This window comes from Geotrypetes seraphini, chromosome 6 (genome assembly GCF_902459505.1).
Source record: "Geotrypetes seraphini chromosome 6, aGeoSer1.1, whole genome shotgun sequence".
Classification (NCBI taxonomy): domain Eukaryota; kingdom Metazoa; phylum Chordata; class Amphibia; order Gymnophiona; family Dermophiidae; genus Geotrypetes; species Geotrypetes seraphini.
The window spans coordinates 50,415,901-50,433,816 of NC_047089.1; the positions used below are offsets into that span (position 1 = coordinate 50,415,901).

At 48.2% G+C, this 17,916-nt stretch overlaps 1 protein-coding gene across 1 annotated transcript in view; it reads right to left on the bottom strand.

The window, feature by feature from the left end:
• HSPH1 (heat shock protein family H (Hsp110) member 1) overlaps positions 1 to 17,916 on the bottom strand; it is a 161,714-nt gene that overhangs the window by 103,997 nt on the left and 39,801 nt on the right. The window lies entirely within an intron of this gene.

Here is a 17,916-nt window from a genome sequence, read left to right on the forward strand (position 1 = left end):
CTAGCCTGGAAGCTGGCTAAGAGTGGCCAACTGAATTCCCCATGATGCTATATTGTCCTCACCACCTTGTCAACTAGACATGACACTTCTGTTGAACAGTACAAATAAGTAATATTTGGTGAAGATGTGAATAGTCATTCAAGGAAATGTAGAATGTCATTTCATTATATTAGCATTTATGGATCACTAATATGCCCTAGGAGTTCAATGCACTTTACAATTTAGAAGGGCCTGGCCATATCCAGGGATTATGTTATTTCATTAGGGTTCATGACAAAACTTGGTTTATGTTCATATAGGTGTATGATTATGGCATATGGTTTGGAAAGAAGATTGGCTATATCTGGTGCTGTAGTCTTGATATTATGGGTTCTGGTATGGGTGTATTTCCTGGTTTGTAGGGAGCTTGGTCATCTATTGAGATAGAAGTGGTTTGTGTCTTGCTTGGTTTCTGATTGTCATAGCTTGTTTGGGCAGGGGTTAAGGTATTTTCCAAATAGATTATCAGGCCTTTGCAAAAGTTTTGGTAGGAGGGGGTGCTCCTTAAATTGTGCTGGCAAAGGATTCTACCATTTTGCTGCGAGCTATGGGAAGGTTGTAGGATGAACAATTTTAAATTTGATTCCTCTAGGATTTGGGAATCATTCTCTTATGGTTGCTGATCAGATTGTATTTGTCTTTGCGTAGTATTAGAGAATGACACGGGGGAAAAAAATTTGTCCCCCCTCCCGTCCCCGCGAGCTCAGTCTCCATCCCAGCAAACCATCTGATCCCATCCGCACAAACCTCAAATAGTTTTATACTGAACTTATTTTATTGAAGTATAAAAAGAAACAATGGGCTAGATTCACTAACCTCACAGATCCGATCTGTTAGAGATTCGATCCATGAGGTTTCCGGCCACCTGATTCACAACATGATCGCATGCAAATGGAGGTGATCATGCCAACCATGCCCCCAACCGACCGTACGGATCGCTGAACAGCAATCCCGACGCATGCGCAGACCATCTTCTTTGTCTGTAGATGGTCTGCGCATGCTTACAGAGTATTTTAATTTAAAAAAACAAACAAACAAACAAACTTTTTTACTTCGAGAGACTGTGGTTTTAATCCGCGGGTTAAAACCACAGGCTCGCACTGCGAAGAAGAGCAGGAGAGTTGGGGCAGACAGCAGGGCAGCAAGTCAGGGCAGAGAGCAGGGTGGCAAGAGGCAAGTTGGGACAGAGAGCAGGGCAGCGAGAGGCGAGTTGTGACAGAGAGCAGGGCAGTCTAAAAGGACCGGAGCGACTGGTCCTCAGCAGTCGCTCATTTTTTGATCGGCTAGCCCAGTCGGTGTCTCTCTTTTTTTTTTTTGTGTGAATCACTGCCTGCCTATATTTGCATGCTGTTCCCCCTCATTTGCATGTGCGGATCGGATGTAAGGTTAGTGAATTGGGTCGGGGTCGCTAAGTGATCGCAAAGTGGTCGGGACACGATTGGTGTTCTTAGTGAATCTAGCCCAATATTCTGTACAATTGCCATTTATAAAATGTTTATCAACCTAAATAATATACTTCTTTATCCTAAAGCATAGAAATAGAAATTTTTTTTCTACCTTTGTCTGGTTTCTACTTTCCTCATCTTCTCGTCATTCTATTCCTTCCATCCATCCACTCTCTGCCTTATCGCTGCCTCTTCCATATGGCATCTGCTCTGTTACTGAGCTTGTTACTGTGCCTCTCCCTTGCATCTCTCCCTCCACCCTCCCCGCCATTGGTCTGGCACCCATCTCCTTCACAGTCTTCTCTCCTCTCTCTGCTGCACGAGGGATGGAGGAAAGGAAGGATAGAAGCTGGGCAAGGGTTCTGCTGCACAAGGGATGGGAGGGAGGGAGGGAAGGATAGAAGTTGGGCAAACTTCTGCTACACAGGGGGATGGGAGGGAGAGAGGGGAGGAAAGACGCTGCACATGTGGTGAAAGGAAAGAGGAAGAATTGGGGTGAAGGAGAGGGAGAGATGATCATGTGCATACCCCAAAAATAAGACCTAGTGCCTTTTTTGGGCCCAAAATTAATATAAGACAGTCTTATTTTCAGGGAAACACGGTATCTGCATAGAGGTAAGTGAGGTCTTTCTTGTCTAAGTGTTGACATCAGTACCTTGAAAAGTATTGGGGAGAATGGTGAGCCTTGGGATATTATGCTTGATGTTGACCATTCTTCCAATGTTTCTCCATTCATTGTTATGCTGTATGTTGTTTGTTAGGAATTCTTCTAGCCAAGTGTGCACTTTATTGCTTATCCCTAGTAAGTTTAGGATCAGTCTACTATATCAAATGCACTAGCCAAGTCAAATTGTAGTGCAAGGACTTGTTGTCCAGTGCTCATGTGTGTTCTAAATCTAGGATGTCAGGGCACTGAGTAATGTCAGTGCTATCGTGTTTTCTGAATCCCCATTGTATGGTGTAATGTAATGTATGGTGTTCCAGGTACTTTGTGATTTGTTACCACACTTTCTAATAGATTGACATAAGTGGGATTAAAGCTACTGGTCTGTAATTCTTGACATCGTTTTTTTCTCCTTTTTGAACTTTTGGGATGGGTGTTAGAATGACTTTTTCTAGGTGTTTGGGGAATATTCTTTTTTCTAGTAAGTTGTTCAGCCAGTCTTATAGATAATTGTAGTATATTTTTGATGGATTTTTTTGCAGGAAAATTGGACATATATCCAAATGAGCATTGATATTTGTGAATTTGGGTAGTAACCTTATTAATTTTGTTTCTGTGATTGGGGAGAATTTGTCCCAGTACCTGTCTGCAAGGCATTTTGTTTGTGGAGAGTCTTCTCTTGATTTTGTGCTGTTTCCTAATACTTCTATGCAGTTTGCTGTGTTCCCTTTGTTAGTGTCAGTTCTGAGGTTGCCAGTTCAGCTGCTGGCTAGAAAGCGTGTTATTTGAATTTTTTTCAAATCTGGGTTTTCCTTTTTCGATCTGTTTGGAATTACATTTAGCTAGTTTTGTAGTGGCTGATCTTTTGTCTTCTTCAGTTTGCTGCTTATTCCATTTCTGTTCTAGGTCCCTGCATTCCTATTTCAGTGATAGTAATTCTTCTGTGAAACAGGAGTTTCTTCTATCTACATTTTTTTCCCCACTCTTTTAGGGTATATTTTGTCCAGCACTTCTTCAGTGTTCTCATTCTATTTGTCGACGGCTAGGGATTTTTCTAGTATGAAGCTTTTTTATTGTAAACTGCTTAATATAAGTGGTATATAAAAATCCCATTCCCTTCAACCAATTTTGACAGAATGATATTGTCTATTTTGACTCATTTCTTTGGTAATTCTATTTTTGTGTTCTTACCAGTAGATGGCGACGTATGCTAGGAAGTAGTTCAATCATATTACAAGCATCCAGTTTTTAAAATATTATCTTTAGGTTGGTTTTCTTTTTTCTATTGCTTATTATAAAGTCTAGCTGTTGACCTTTATTGAGGTTTTTTTTGGAAGGATAGATCTCCAGATATGTCTTCCAGGAAAGAGGCGTCCTTGTCTAAGTGTATGTTCAGGTCTTCTGCAACTAGCGTAGTGTTGTCTTGCAGCATTAGATTGATTAGAAAGGCACTGAAGTGGTCTTTGGTTTCTAGCCATTTCACAAGCAGGCAGTAGCAGATGGCATACATTAGTTTGTCTTTTAGGGAGGGGTCTTATTTCCCATGCTATGATTTTTAGTAATGCTGAGAGGTAATCATTGGTTATAGTGACTTCAAAAGAATTCTTATAGATTGCTAACCCTCCTCTTTTTTTTTTTTTTTTAAATTTCTGCATAGATATAGTATTTTACAATTGGCTAGAAAAAGTCTCTTATTATCCTGTTAAATCGCAAGCAGGTTTCAGTTTCTAGTAATAAACTTGGTTGGACTTGCATTATGTAGTCCTTGATTAGTTCTGCTTTGTTTATCAGAGAAATATATCCCACAACACAGAGGCAACAACCCCATGTGCAAAAATGTAAACCAGAAAAAAGGAGTAGGGAAGGGACACGGTCAACCAACTTCAGGGACAATCAATTTATTAAAAAAATATCCTATATAATAAAAGCCTAAGCACACATGCACACTTAGGATTTCATGTTCCCTGCCGCTGTGGTGTGTGATCCGTGGCCACCAACCCGGCGGCAGGGAACATTCTGGCCACTCCCCTCCTCCCGCCCTCACTCACCAGGGAAGCCAGGCAAGCTCTCTCCCTGCCCGCGTCCCCGGGATCGCGTCAGAGGGAACGTGCTACCGAGTTGGAGAGCAGCCTGCGAGGTTCGCTAAAGCCGGCCACCATCGCAGGCTGCTCTTTAGAGGATCAGCCACCACGATCGCCAAAGAGTAGAGTCCTGCATTTGTGGCAGCAAGGGGACCTGGAGGGGAAGGGAAATACCGCTGCTGCTTCTGCAAAGGAAAGTGGGGGAGGAGGGAGATAAGGGAATGGGGTGGGGGAAATGCTGCTACTACTTCACAGGGATCTGGGGAAGGGAACTATCACTGCTGCTTCTGCAAAGGAAAGTGGGGGGGGGGGGAATGCTGCTACTACTTCACAGGGACCTGGAGGGGAAGGGAAATACCGCTGCTGCTTCTGCAAAGTGTGTGTGGGGGGGGGGGAGACAGAAAAGCACAGTTACTTACCGTAAAAGGTGTTATCCAGGGACAGCAGGCAGATATTCTTAACGCATGGGTGACGTCACCGACGGAGCCCCGGTACGGACCTTTTTAACTAGAAAGTTCTAGTTGGCCGCACCGCGCATGCGCGAGTGCCTTCCCTCCGACGGAGGAGAGCGTGGTCCCCAGTTAAGATAAGCCAGCTAAGAAGCCAACCCGGGGAGGAGGGTGGGACGTAAGAATATCTGCCTGCTGTCCCTGGATAACACCTGTTACGGTAAGTAACTGTGCTTTATCCCAGGACAAGCAGGCAGCATATTCTTAACGCATGGGTGACCTCCAAGCTAACAGAGAGGGAGGAGGGATGGTTGGCCATTAGGAAAATAAATTTTGTAACACAGATTGGCCGAAGTGTCCATCCCGTCTGGAGAAGGCATCCAGACAGTAGTGAGTAGTGAACGTGTGAACTGAGGACCAAGTGGCAGCCTTGCAGATTTCCTCGATGGGCGTGGAACGGAGGAAAGCCACAGAAGCAGCCATAGCTCTGACCATGTGGGCCGTGACAGCACCTTCCAGTGAGAGACCGGCCCGAGCATAACAGAACGCAATACAGGCAGCAAGCCAGTTGGAAAGCGTCCGTTTAGAGACAGGACGACCTAGACGGTTAGGATCGAAGGTCAGAAAGAGCTGAGGGGACGAGCGGTGAGCCCTGGTACGGTCAAGGTAGTATGCAAGGGCACGCTTACAATCCAGCGTGTGCAATGCCTGTTCCCCAGGATGAGAAAGCACAGTTACTTACCGTAACAGGTGTTATCCAGGGACAGCAGGCAGATATTCTTGACTGATGGGTGACGGCACCGACGGAGCCCCGGTACGGACAATTTTAGAGTGATCTCACTCTAAGAACTTTTAGAAAGTTCTAGCTCGGCCGCACCGCGCACGCGCGAGTGCCTTCCCGCCCGACAGAGGCGCGCGGTCCCTCAGTTAGTATAAGCCAGCTAAGAAGCCAACCCGGGGAGGTGGGTGGGACGCAAGAATATCTGCCTGCTGTCCCTGGATAACACCTGTTACGGTAAGTAACTGTGCTTTATCCCAGGACAAGCAGGCAGCTATTCTTGACTGATGGGTGACCTCCAAGCTAACAAAAAGAGGGATGGAGGGAAGGTTGGCCATTAAGAAAACAAATTTTGCAAAACAGATTGGCCGAAGTGACCATCCCTTCTGGAGAATGTATCCAGACAATAATGAGATGTAAAAGTGTGAACTGAGGACCAAGTAGCAGCCTTGCAGATTTCCTCAATAGGAGTGGAACGGAGGAAAGCTACAGATGCTGCCATTGCTCTGACTTTATGGGCTGTGACAGAACCTTCCAGTGTCAGTCCGGTCTGAGCATAACAGAATGAAATGCACGCTGCAAGCCAATTAGACAACGTACGTTTAGAAACAGGACGTCCCAATTTATTCGGATCAAAGGACAGAAAGAGTTGGGGAACTGATCTGTGGGGTTTCGTACGCTCCAGATAGTAAGCAAGAGCCCTTTTACAATCCAAAGTATGCAGAGCTTGTTCCCCAGAATGAGAATGAGGTTTTGGAAAGAAAACAGGTAAAACAATGGATTGGTTGAGATGAAATTCAGAAACAACCTTGGGGAGAAACTTTGGATGTGTACGCAGAACCACCTTGTCACGGTGAAAAACCGTAAAAGGTGGATCTGCAACCAGTGCATGAAGCTCACTGACCCTCCTGGCAGAGGTAATGGCAATAAGAAAAAGTACCTTCCAAGTGAGAAATTTGAAAGGAGAGGTAGCTAAAGGTTCAAATGGAGGTTTCATTAAAGCGGAAAGAACCACATTGAGATCCCAGATAACCGGAGGGGCTTTAAGAGGTGGTTTCACATTGAAAAGCCCACGCATGAACCTGGATACCAGGGGATGAGCTGAAAGAAGTTTTCCATGGACTGGCTCATGAAAAGCTGCAATGGCACTGAGGTGGACCCTGATGGAAGAGGACTTCAGGCCAGAATCAGACAAAGAAAGAAGATAATCCAACAACGTCTCCACCGCTAGGGAAGTGGGATCAAGATGATGAAGAAGACACCAGGAAGAAAACCTCGTCCACTTTTGATGGTAACATTGTAGAGTGGCTGGTTTCCTGGAGGCATCCAGAATGGAACGAACGGGCTGAGACAAAAGAGTATCAGTCGAGTTCAGCCCGAGAGATACCAAGCCATCAGGTGTAGAGACTGGAGGTTGGGATGCAGAAGGGTTCCCTGCTGTTGCGTAAGCAGAGAAGGAAACAGAGGAAGAAGAAAAGGTTCCCTGGAACTGAGTTGAAGTAGAAGGGAGAACCAATGTTGCCTGGGCCACCTCGGAGCAATCAGAATCATGGTGGCTCGTTCCCTCTTGAGCTTGAACAAGGTTCTCAACATGAGAGGTAGAGGAGGGAAGGCGTACAGGAACAGATTCGACCAGTCGAGGAGAAAAGCATCTGCTGTGAGACGGTGTGGAGAGTAAAGTCTTGAGCAGAAACGGGGCAGCTGGTGATTGTGAGGAGCTGCAAAGAGGTCTATCTGAGGAGTGCCCCATTGAGTGAAGATAGACTGTAGAGTTACAGGGTCGAGTGTCCACTCGTGAGGCTGGAGAATTCTGCTGAGTTTGTCCGCTAATGAATTCTGTTTCCCCTGAATGTAAATAGCTTTCAGGAAGAGATGATGATCTATGGCCCAATTCCAGATCTTCTGGGCTTCCTGGCATAACAGGCGAGAGCCTGTCCCACCCTGTTTGTTGATGTAGTACATCGCAACCTGATTGTCTGTGCACAACAGAAGGACCTGAGGAAAGAGAAGGTGTTGAAAGGCCTTGAGGGCGTAAAACATCGCTCTGAGTTCCAGGAAATTGATTTGATGCTTCTTTTCCTGGGCTGACCAAAGACCCTGAGTCTGGAACTCGTTCAAGTGAGCTCCCCATGCGTACAGAGAGGCGTCGGTGGTGATGACTAGTTGATGAGGAGGCTGATGGAACAGAAGACCTCTGGATAGATTTGAGGATACCAACCACCATTGCAGAGACTGACGAAGAGATGATGTCACAGATATGTGTCGTGAGCAAGAGTCCGACGCTTGGGACCACTGGGTCGCAAGGGTCCATTGAGGAGTGCGCAGGTGAAGACGGGCATGAGGTGTGACATGAACTGTGGATGCCATGTGTCCCAAGAGCACCATCATTTGTCTTGCTGAGATGGACGGCAGAGGAAGTACCTGGTGACATAGAGACTGAAGGGTCTGAAGTCGATTGGATGGCAGGAAAGCTCTCATGAGGAGTGTATCTAGGATCGCTCCAATGAATTGAAGTCTCTGAGTGGGAATGATATGAGATTTGGGTAGATTGATCTCGAATCCCAGAAGTTGCAGAAACTGGATGGTTTGGTTGGTGGCCAGAAGGACCGCTTGGGCAGAAGTGTCTTTGATCAACCAATCGTCCAGGTAAGGAAATACCTGCAGGTGGTGAGAGCGCAGAAAAGCCGCCACCACAATGAGACATTTGGTGAATACCCTTGGAGATGAGGCAAGACCGAAGGGCAGCACCTTGTACTGGTAATGACAATGATTGATCATGAATCGGAGATATGGTCTTGAGGTTACATTGATCGGTATGTGAGTGTAAGCCTCTTTGAGATCGAGGGAGCATAGCCAGTCGTTTTGATTTAGAAGGGGATAAAGTATGGCTAAAGAAAGCATCTTGAATTTTTCTTTTACTAGATGAATGTTGAGATCGCGAAGGTCCAGGATGGGTCTGAGATCTCCTGTCTTTTTGGGAACTAGAAAGTAACGGGAGTAGAATCCCTGCCCCTTTTGATCTAGAGGAACTTCCTCTATAGCGTTCAGAAGGAGGAGGGATTGGACCTCCTGAATAAGGAGGGCTGATTGAGGACTGTTCAAAGCAGACTCTTTTGGCAGGCTTTGAGGTGGGAGAGTCTGAAAGTTGAGAGAGTAGCCGTGGCGGATGATGTTGAGGACCCATTGGTCCGAAGTGATTACTTCCCACCGGCTGAAGAACAGAGAAAGTCGACCTCCTATTGGTTGAGGCAGGAGAACAGGAACAGGGATACTGGCTATACTGCGGAGAATGAAGTCAAAAGGGTTGTGACTTCTGCTGAGGAGGTTGTTTCGCAGGTTGCTGCTGTTGCTGCTGTCGGGGAGGCTGACGTTGCTGTTGCCTCTGACGTCGAGGTTGTTGAGCAGTGGTAGGTAATGGACGGGCTGTGAAACGGCGTTGATAAGCCGATTGCTGCCTGTATGGTCTTGTTGGAGGAGGCTTCTTTTTATTCTTGAGCAGGGTATCCCAGCGCGTCTCATGAGCCGAGAGCTTTTGGGTGGTAGAGTCCATGGAATCCCCAAAGAGCTCATCCCCTAGGCATGGGGCGTTGGCTAACCGATCTTGATGGTTAACATCAAGCTCGGATACCCGAAGCCAGGCCAAACGGCGCATAGCCACCGACATAGCTGTCGCTCTGGATGTAAGTTCAAAGGTGTCATATATGGACCTAACCATAAACTTACGAAGTTGGAATAGAGACGACAAGCAGGAGTGAAAAGATGGATGTTTTCTTGAAGGAAGATACTTCTCGAAGGAAGCCATGGTGGTAAGGAGATGCTTTAAATAAAAAGAAAAATGAAAAGCATAATTACTAGCTCTATTTGCTAACATAGCGTTTTGGTAGAGCCTCTTACCGAATTTATCCATGGCCCTTCCTTCTCTGCCAGGAGGGACAGATGCATATACACTGGCTCCTGAAGTCTTTTTAAGGGTGGATTCGACAAATAAGGATTCGTGTGGAAGTTGAGGCTTGTCGAACCCAGGAATGGGAATTACCTTGTATAGAGAATCCAGTTTACGTGGGGCCCCTGGAACAGTTAAAGGAGTCTCTAAATTTTTATAGAAAGTTTCCCTCAAGATGTCATGAAGGGGAAGCTTCAAAAATTCCTTTGGAGGCTGATCAAAATCAAGGGCATCCAAAAAAGCTTTAGACTTTTTGGATTCAGCCTCCAAAGGAATGGACAAAGACTCACACATCTCCTTCAAGAAATTGGAGAAAGAGGAAGTGGTCTGTTTGGAGGATGGGTCAGGGAGAGCCGAATCCTCCTCCTCTGAGGAACATTCTCCTTCAGAAAGAAAGGGTTCCTCTGAGTCCCCCCACAGATCAGGGTCTCTGACATGGGAAGAATGGTCCCGAGACTCAGGTGTCGATGTTTGCATGTGTCGGGTTTTGCGTACCGACTTACCCGACCTCATCGATACCGAGTCAGGCGATGTTATCGGTCGCACCGGTGCCGAAGTCTGTACCGATTGATGGTGAGCTGTCGGCTCCGGTGCAAGGACTGGCATCGATACCGATGAAGTTAGGTGAAGCGGTACCGAGACAGTAGAAGCAGGTAAGACAGGTTCGACAACCGGTACCGACACGGGTTGATGTACAACCGGTACCGATGGCTCGGTGCGGACTGGCACCGGAAGGTTCGGTGTCATTATAGCAGGAAGGAGTCGTTCTAATTGCTCCTTAAGCTGCACATGAAGGATGGCCGTAATGCGGTCATCGAGGGATGGCACCGGTACCGCTTTTTTCTTCTGCGGTACCTGCGGTGCCGCTCTACGCCCCGGAGATGAGGAGCCCGATGTCGAGGGACTCACCTCAATAGGGGCGGAGCGCTTCCGCTGGCGTCTAACCGGCGGCAGGACTGGGCTCACTGCACTCGAGGCCGGAAGACGTTCCAGCGGGGAAGGCTTCTTAGCCGGCTTACCTGACTGTTGGGATGCCGGTGTGGAATCACGCGGCGTCGAAGACGAGGGTGCCGACTGAAGCGGTGCCGAAGCCGGAGTCGAAGGAACGGGGTCGGACATCTCGGCACCGAATAACAAACGCTGTTGAATTAAGCGATTTTTTAAAGTTCTTTTCTTTAAAGTAGCACAGCGGGTGCAAGAAGAGGCCTGATGCTCAGGACCCAAACACTGCAAGCACCAGTTGTGTGGGTCCGTGAGAGATATAGGCCTAGCACACCGCTGGCACTTTTTAAAACCCGGTTGAGGGGGCATGAAAGGGAAAACGGCTTCCGCCAAATCGAAGGCCGAGGCTTCGATGGTGGCAGAAGGCCCCGCCGGGGAAAAACCGAAATTGAAGAAAAAAATATAAGATTGTTTTTTTTTTTTTTTTTTAATCAAAATAAAAGAAAGGTTAAAGAAATCAAACGTTTACGCGAGCGGGAAGGCAAGTTAAGAAAAAATTTCAACAGCCGTTGAAAACGCGTCTTCTTAGCTCCGCGGAAACTAAGAAACTGAGGGACCGCGCGCCTCTGTCGGGCGGGAAGGCACTCGCGCGTGCGCGGTGCGGCCGAGCTAGAACTTTCTAAAAGTTCTTAGAGTGAGATCACTCTAAAATTGTCCGTACCGGGGCTCCGTCGGTGCCGTCACCCATCAGTCAAGAATAGCTGCCTGCTTGTCCTGGGATAATGGGGTTTAGGGAAAAAGACAGGCAACACAATAGACTGGTTGAGGTGAAAAGCCGAGACCACCTTGGGAAGGAATTTATGATGGGTACGCAGAACCACCTTGTCATGGTGAAAAACAGTGAATGGTGGATCGGCGACCAGTGCATGCATCTCACTAACCCTCCTGGCAGAGGTGATGGCAATGAGGAAAAGCACCTTCCATGTGAGAAGTTTGAGCGAAGTTGTGGCAAGAGGTTCAAAAGGGGGTTTCATGAGGGCTGATAAAACCACATTCAGGTCCCAGACGACAGGAGGAGGCTTCAGAGGTGGTTTGACATTGAAGAGGCCTCTCATGAACCGGGAAACCAGTGGATGAGCCGTGAGAGGTTTTCCGAGGATAGGCTCATGAAACGCAGTGATGGCACTGAGGTGGACTCTGATTGAGGTAGACTTGAGGCCAGCGTCGGACAGAGAGAGCAAATAGTCCAGTACAGTTTCCACCGCTAATGAGGTGGGATCGTGATGATGCAGTAGACACCAAGAGGAGAACCTGGTCCACTTCTGATGGTAACATTGGAGGGTGGCCGGTTTCCTGGAGGCATCCAAAATGCGACGGACAGGCTGAGACAGATTCTCTGGAGAGGTCAGCCCGAGAGAAACCAAGCTGTCAGGTGGAGCGAAGACAGATTGGGATGCAGTAGAGACTGATGTTGCTGCGTAAGTAGAGTAGGAAACACAGGAAGAGGAATGGGCTCCCTGGAGCTGAGCTGAAGCAGGAGGGAGAACCAGTGTTGGCGAGGCCACCGAGGAGCGATGAGAATCATGGTGGCCCTGTCCCTGCGGAGTTTGGATAACGTCCGCAACATCAGAGGTAGTGGAGGAAAGGCATAGAGGAACCGATCCGTCCAGTCGAGCAGGAATGCATCTGGGTTCAGACGATGAGGAGAGAAGAGTCTGGAACAGAACTGGGGTAGCTGATGGTTGTGAGGCACTTCAAAGAAGTCCACCTGCGGAGTGCCCCAGCGAGCAAAGATGGAGTGGAGTGTTGAAGGGTCCAGAGTCCACTCATGAGGTTGAAGGATGCGGCTGAGATTGTCGGCCAGGAAGTTCTGTTCGCCCTGGATATAGACAGCCTTGAGGAAGAGATTGTGGGCCGTGGCCCAGGTCCAGATGCTGAGAGCCTCCTGACAAAGGAGGTGAGATCCGGTGCCGCCTTGCTTGTTTATGTAGTACATGGTGACCTGATTGTCTGTGCACAGGAGAAGGACCTGAGGGCAGAGACAGTGCTGGAAGGCCTTGAGAGCATAGAACATGGCTCTGAGTTCCAGGAAATTGATGTGATGTTGACGCTCCTGAGGGGTCCAGAGTCCCTGGGTGCGTAGATCTCCCAGGTGAGCTCCCCACGCATAGGGGGAGGCATCCGTGGTTATGATCATGGAGTGAGGAGGTAGATGAAAGAGTAGACCCCTGGAAAGATTTGAGTAGTTCAACCACCATTGAAGAGATTGCTGAAGAGACGATGTCACAGAGATGGGATGAGAAAAAGATCCGTGGTCTGTGACCATTGGTTGGCAAGAGTCCATTGAGGTGTCCTGAGGTGGAGTCGCGCCAGAGGAAGCACATGGACCGTCGAGGCCATGTGGCCCAGGAGGACCATCATCTGTCGGGCAGGAATGGAGTGATGAAGGAGCACCTGACGACAGAGGTGGAGCAGGGTCCATTGACGGTCGGAGGGGAGAAACGCCCTCATTAGTGTGGTGTCGAGAACTGCTCCAATGAACTGAAGTCGCTGTGTGGGAAGCAGATGCGACTTGGGGTAGTTGATCTCGAACCCCAGGAGATGGAGGAAAGAGATGGTGTGATGAGTGGCTTGCAGCACAAGTGGAAGACGTAGGTGCTTTCACCAACCAATCGTCCAAGTAGGGGAACACCTGGAGGTTGTGAGACCTGAGGAAGGCCGCCACCACAGTAAGGCACTTGGTGAACACCCTGGGCGATGAAGCCAGGCCAAAAGGTAGCACTTTGTACTGATAGTGACGGTGCTGTATCTGAAACCGTAGGTAGCGACGTGAAGTCGGATTGATTGGGATGTGAGTGTAGGCCTCTTTGAGGTCCAGGGAACATAGCCAGTCGTGTTGAGAGAGAAGAGGGTAAAGCGTGGCAAGGGAGAGCATTCTGAACTTCTCCTTGACCAGGCACTTGTTGAGGTCCCTGAAGGAGGGAGTGGACCTCCCTCAGGAGGAGGGGGGTTTGGGAGGAGTGAGAAGCAGACTCTACGGGAGGATGGTCTGGTGGAAGAGTCTGGAAGTTGAGAGAGTAGCCGTGGTGAATGATGTTGAGGACCCATTGGTCTGATGTGATGACCTCCCAACGGCTGAGGAAGATTTGGAGACGACCTCCGATAGGCTGAGGAAGAGGCAATGATGGTGGGAGACTGGCTATGCCCTGGAGGAAAAAGTCAAAAGGGCTGAGACGGTTTTGACGGAGGGAGAGGCTTGGCAGGTTGGTGAGACTGTGAGCGAGCCTGAGATTGATGCTGTTGACGAGGTCGGCGAGGCTGCTGTTGAGGCGGGTTGAGAGGTCTGGCCGAGAACCTGCGCTGGTATGAAGACTGCGCTGGTATGAAGGTGCGAGCAGGTGGAGTCTTCTTTTTAGGTTTAATCAGAGTGTCCCACCTGGTCTCATGTGCTGAGAGTTTCTGGGTTGTTGAGTCCAGGGACTCTCCGAAGAGTTCATCACCCAGACAAGGTGCGTTAGCCAGGCGGTCCTGGTGGTTAATGTCTAGGTCAGAGACTCTCAGCCATGCCAAACGTCGCATGGCCACCGCCATGGCAGATGCGCGAGAGGTCAGCTCAAATGAGTCGTAGATGGAGCGAACCATGAATTTCCTGAGTTGGAGGAGGCTGGAAATATGTTGCTGGAAAAGAGGGACCTTACGTTCAGGAAGGTATTTCTGTAAGGAGGAGAGCTGTTGCACCAGATGCTTCATATAGAAGGAGAAGTGGAAGGTGTAGTTGTTGGCTCTATTGGCTAGCATGGCATTTTGGAAAAGGCGCTTACCAAATTTATCCATGGTTTTTCCCTCTCTGCCAGGAGGGGTGGAGGCATATACACTGGAACCCTGAGACTTTTTCAAAGTAGATTCCACCAGGAGGGATTCGTGGGGCAATTGAGGTTTGTCAAACCCTGGGATTGGAATAACCCGGTACAAGCTATCCAATTTGCGAGGGGCCCCGGGAACAGTGAGGGGAGTCTCCCAGTTTTTATAGAAAGTTTCCCGTAAGATGTCGTGGACGGGCAACTTTAGAAATTCCTTGGGAGGTTGCTCAAAGTCTAGGGCATCGAGGAAAGCCTGAGACTTTTTAGAGTCGGACTCTAAGGGGATGGAAAGAGCTGCTGCCATCTCCCTAAGGAATTTAGAAAAAGAGGATTGTTCTGGTTTTGAGGCGGTATCGGTCATGGAGGGTTCTTCGTCGGTTGACGAAGCGTCCTCTTCGGTACTGTGCGGGGAGTCTTCCCACAAGTCTGGGTCTCTAACGTCAGGGTGTGCACGTTTGGACATCGGTGTGGAAGGCTCGGCATGGCGGGTCTTTGAGAGAGATTTGCCTGAGCGCACCGAGGCGGTACCGGGAGAGGAAGACAGATGTCGTTCCTGGGACCGGGAAGGGTCGGCAGCAGTACGGGTATGCACTGTAGGTGTTTCAGCCAAGAGCACAGGCATGGAGGTATTAATCGGTACCGAGGGGGTTGACACCGATGGGACAGTGCGAGGCTCAGACCGGTCCCGTACCGGAAGGTGCGGTGCCAGCAACGCCAGCAACAGTTGTTGGAGTTGTTGCTGGAGCTGCTCCTGTAATTGGTTTTGGAGTATGGCCGCGATGCAGTCATCCAGGGGGGGGCACCGGTACCGCTTTTTTCTTCTTCGGTACCATAGGTGCCGCTCTACGCTCCGGCGATGAGGAGGCCGATGATGAGGCACTCACCGATATCGGAGCGGAGCGTTTGCGGGGTCGGTGCGGTGCCGGGAGGGCCGGTGTTGCAACCGTGGCAGGAGGGCGCTCAAGGGAAGTGGAAAGCTTCTTAGCCGGCTTACCTGGACCCAACGACCCCGAAGAAGGGTCAGGTGGTGTCGACGTCGTGGGTGCCGACTTTTGTGGTGCCGTCGACATCGCAGCAGGTTCCATGGCAGATCCGGTACCGAATAAAAGATTTTGCTGGATCTTCCTGTTTTTTAATGTGCGCTTTTTAAGCGTAGCACAGCGGGTGCAAGAGTCAGCCCGATGCTCTGGACCCAGGCACTGCAGGCACCAATTATGCGGGTCGGTGAGAGAGATCGGGCGTGCACACCGCTGGCACTTCTTAAAGCCCGGTTGAGGGGGCATGAAGGGAAACACGTCCTCCGCAAAATCGAATCCGGAGGCCTGTATGGTGGCAACAGGCCCCGCCGGGGCCGGCCTGAAAAAATAAAGAAAACTGGACGAGTTTTTTGTTTTGTTTTTTTTGTAAGTAAAAATAGGGAATCCGAAAGGAAAAATTAGAAGAAAAACGAAAAATTACGCGAGAAGGAAGGCAGAAACTAGCTTTTCAACGGCCGTTGAAAGCACATGCGTCTTCTTTGCTCCGCGGAAACGAAGAAACTGGGGACCATGCTCTCCTCCGTCGGGCGGGAAGGCACTCGCGCATGCGCGGTGCGGCCAACTAGAACTTTCTAGTTAAAAAGGTCCGTACCAGGGCTCCGTCGGTGACGTCACCCATGCGTTAAGAATATGCTGCCTGCTTGTCCTGGGATAAGAAATACAGACAGACAAAGGAGGCCAGGGAGAGAGACAGACAGAAAAAGACAGACAGGGGACCAGAGAGACAGACGGAAAGAAAGACAGACAGACAAAGGGTGCCAGGGAGAGAGAAAGAAAAATACCAGGAGGGAGAGAGACAGAAAGAAAGGAAGAAAGAGACAGGAGCAGGGAGAGAGGCATTAATAAAGAAAGACAGACAGACAGTTAATGTAACGGGCTTAAACACTAGTACATATATATATGTATGTGTGTGTGTGTGTATATATATATATACATCTATATCAGGGGTCTCAAAGTCCCTCCTTGAGGGCCGCAATCCAGTCGGGTTTTCAGGATTTCCCCAATGAATATGCATGAGATCTATGTGCATGCACTGCTTTCAATGCATATTCATTGGGGAAATCCTGAAAACCCGACTGGATTGCGGCCCTCAAGGAGGGACTTTGAGATCCCTGATCTAGATCTATATCTATATATATCTATATCTATATATACTATCCCAGGCTCTCTTGAAATCAGACAGTCTCTATCTTTACCACCTCTACCAGGAGACTGTTCCACGCATCTACCACCCTAAAGCTTGGGATAGTCACGTGGGATCTCTAGAGAAAGGAGGAACATAAGAACATAAGAATTGCCGCTGCTGGGTCAGACCAATGGTCCCTCGTGCCCAGCAGTCCGCTCACTCAGTGGCCCCCAGGTCAAAGACCAGTGCTCTAAATGAGTCCAGCCTCACCTGTGTACGTTCCAGCTTAGCAGGATCTTGTCCACTTTGTCTTGAATCCCTGGAGGGTGTTTTCCCCTATAACAGACTCTGGAAGAGTGTTCCAGTTTTCCACCACTCTCAGGGAGAAGAACTTCCTTACGTTTGTACGGAATCTATCCCCTTTCAACTTTAGAGAGTGCCCTCTCATTCTCCCTATCCTGGAGAGGGTGAACAATCTGTCTTTATCTGCTAAGTCTATTCCCTTCAGTATTTTGAATGTTTCAATCATGTCTCCTCTTTTCAAGGGAGAAGAGGCCCAGTTTCTCCAATCTCTCACTGTACGGCAACTCCTCCAGCCCCTTAACCATGGTTACTGCGGATGGGCAGACTAGGCCTTTATCTGCCATCATGTTTCTATGCACACTGAGGACACGTCGTTCTCACAAATTATTTTTATTATTTAGTTACTTTTAGTTTGTGTAGTGTGATCTTGAGTGCACAGTAGTCCCCTTGCAAGAAACTATTGTCTAATTCTGCTTCCATATTGGATCCTTTTAAGTATCGATAGCAGTTTTCTTTGGAGTTCATTTTGAATTTTGTCTATGCAACACAAAGCAGGCTAGCTTATCAGATATACTTGAGGGTTGCCCTGTGAACTGCAGTCTGCGTTCTCTCAAAGGCAGAGTAGCCCCAAATATGGAGTCCTCTGGCACTAAAGCTTTCCGAAAATGGAGTAAAAGACCCCAAAATAATAAAAAACAAAACAGAGCAGATCAGAACACTCCTCTTGGTTTGCTTGCACAATGAAAAACTGGAGGGAACTATACTCCACTAATGAAGGAAGAGGAGCTGAAAGATGTGATTGACACCCTTCTATAAGTAGTTCATGAGCATGGATTGATCACCTAATATACAGCCTCCTGTTGTCTATATAACAGAATGTAGAGGATTCAATCTACACAACTCGTGACTAAAAGAGAATAACCCACTTTTAAAAGACAACCTCTCAAATATTTTATCAATTAAAGTATGGAGAATTTGTGACAAAGGTCATAATTTAGTCCCCTCAAAATCTAAGCATTGTGGCAATCACACCAAATATGTTAAAAAGTGCCCTGCTACCCACAGTTTCTCCAACATAAGGCTGAGCCATTGTCGAACATTTTGTAACCATTCACCATGCTATAAGATACTAAGACTTGTAGCAAAGTCCGAGGGAGATTTTTCCATTGTTTAGGCTCAAACTGTCCACCTAGAATAGTCTCCCATCTTAGTTTATATTTGGTGGGTGCTGGAGCATGCATTGGAAGAT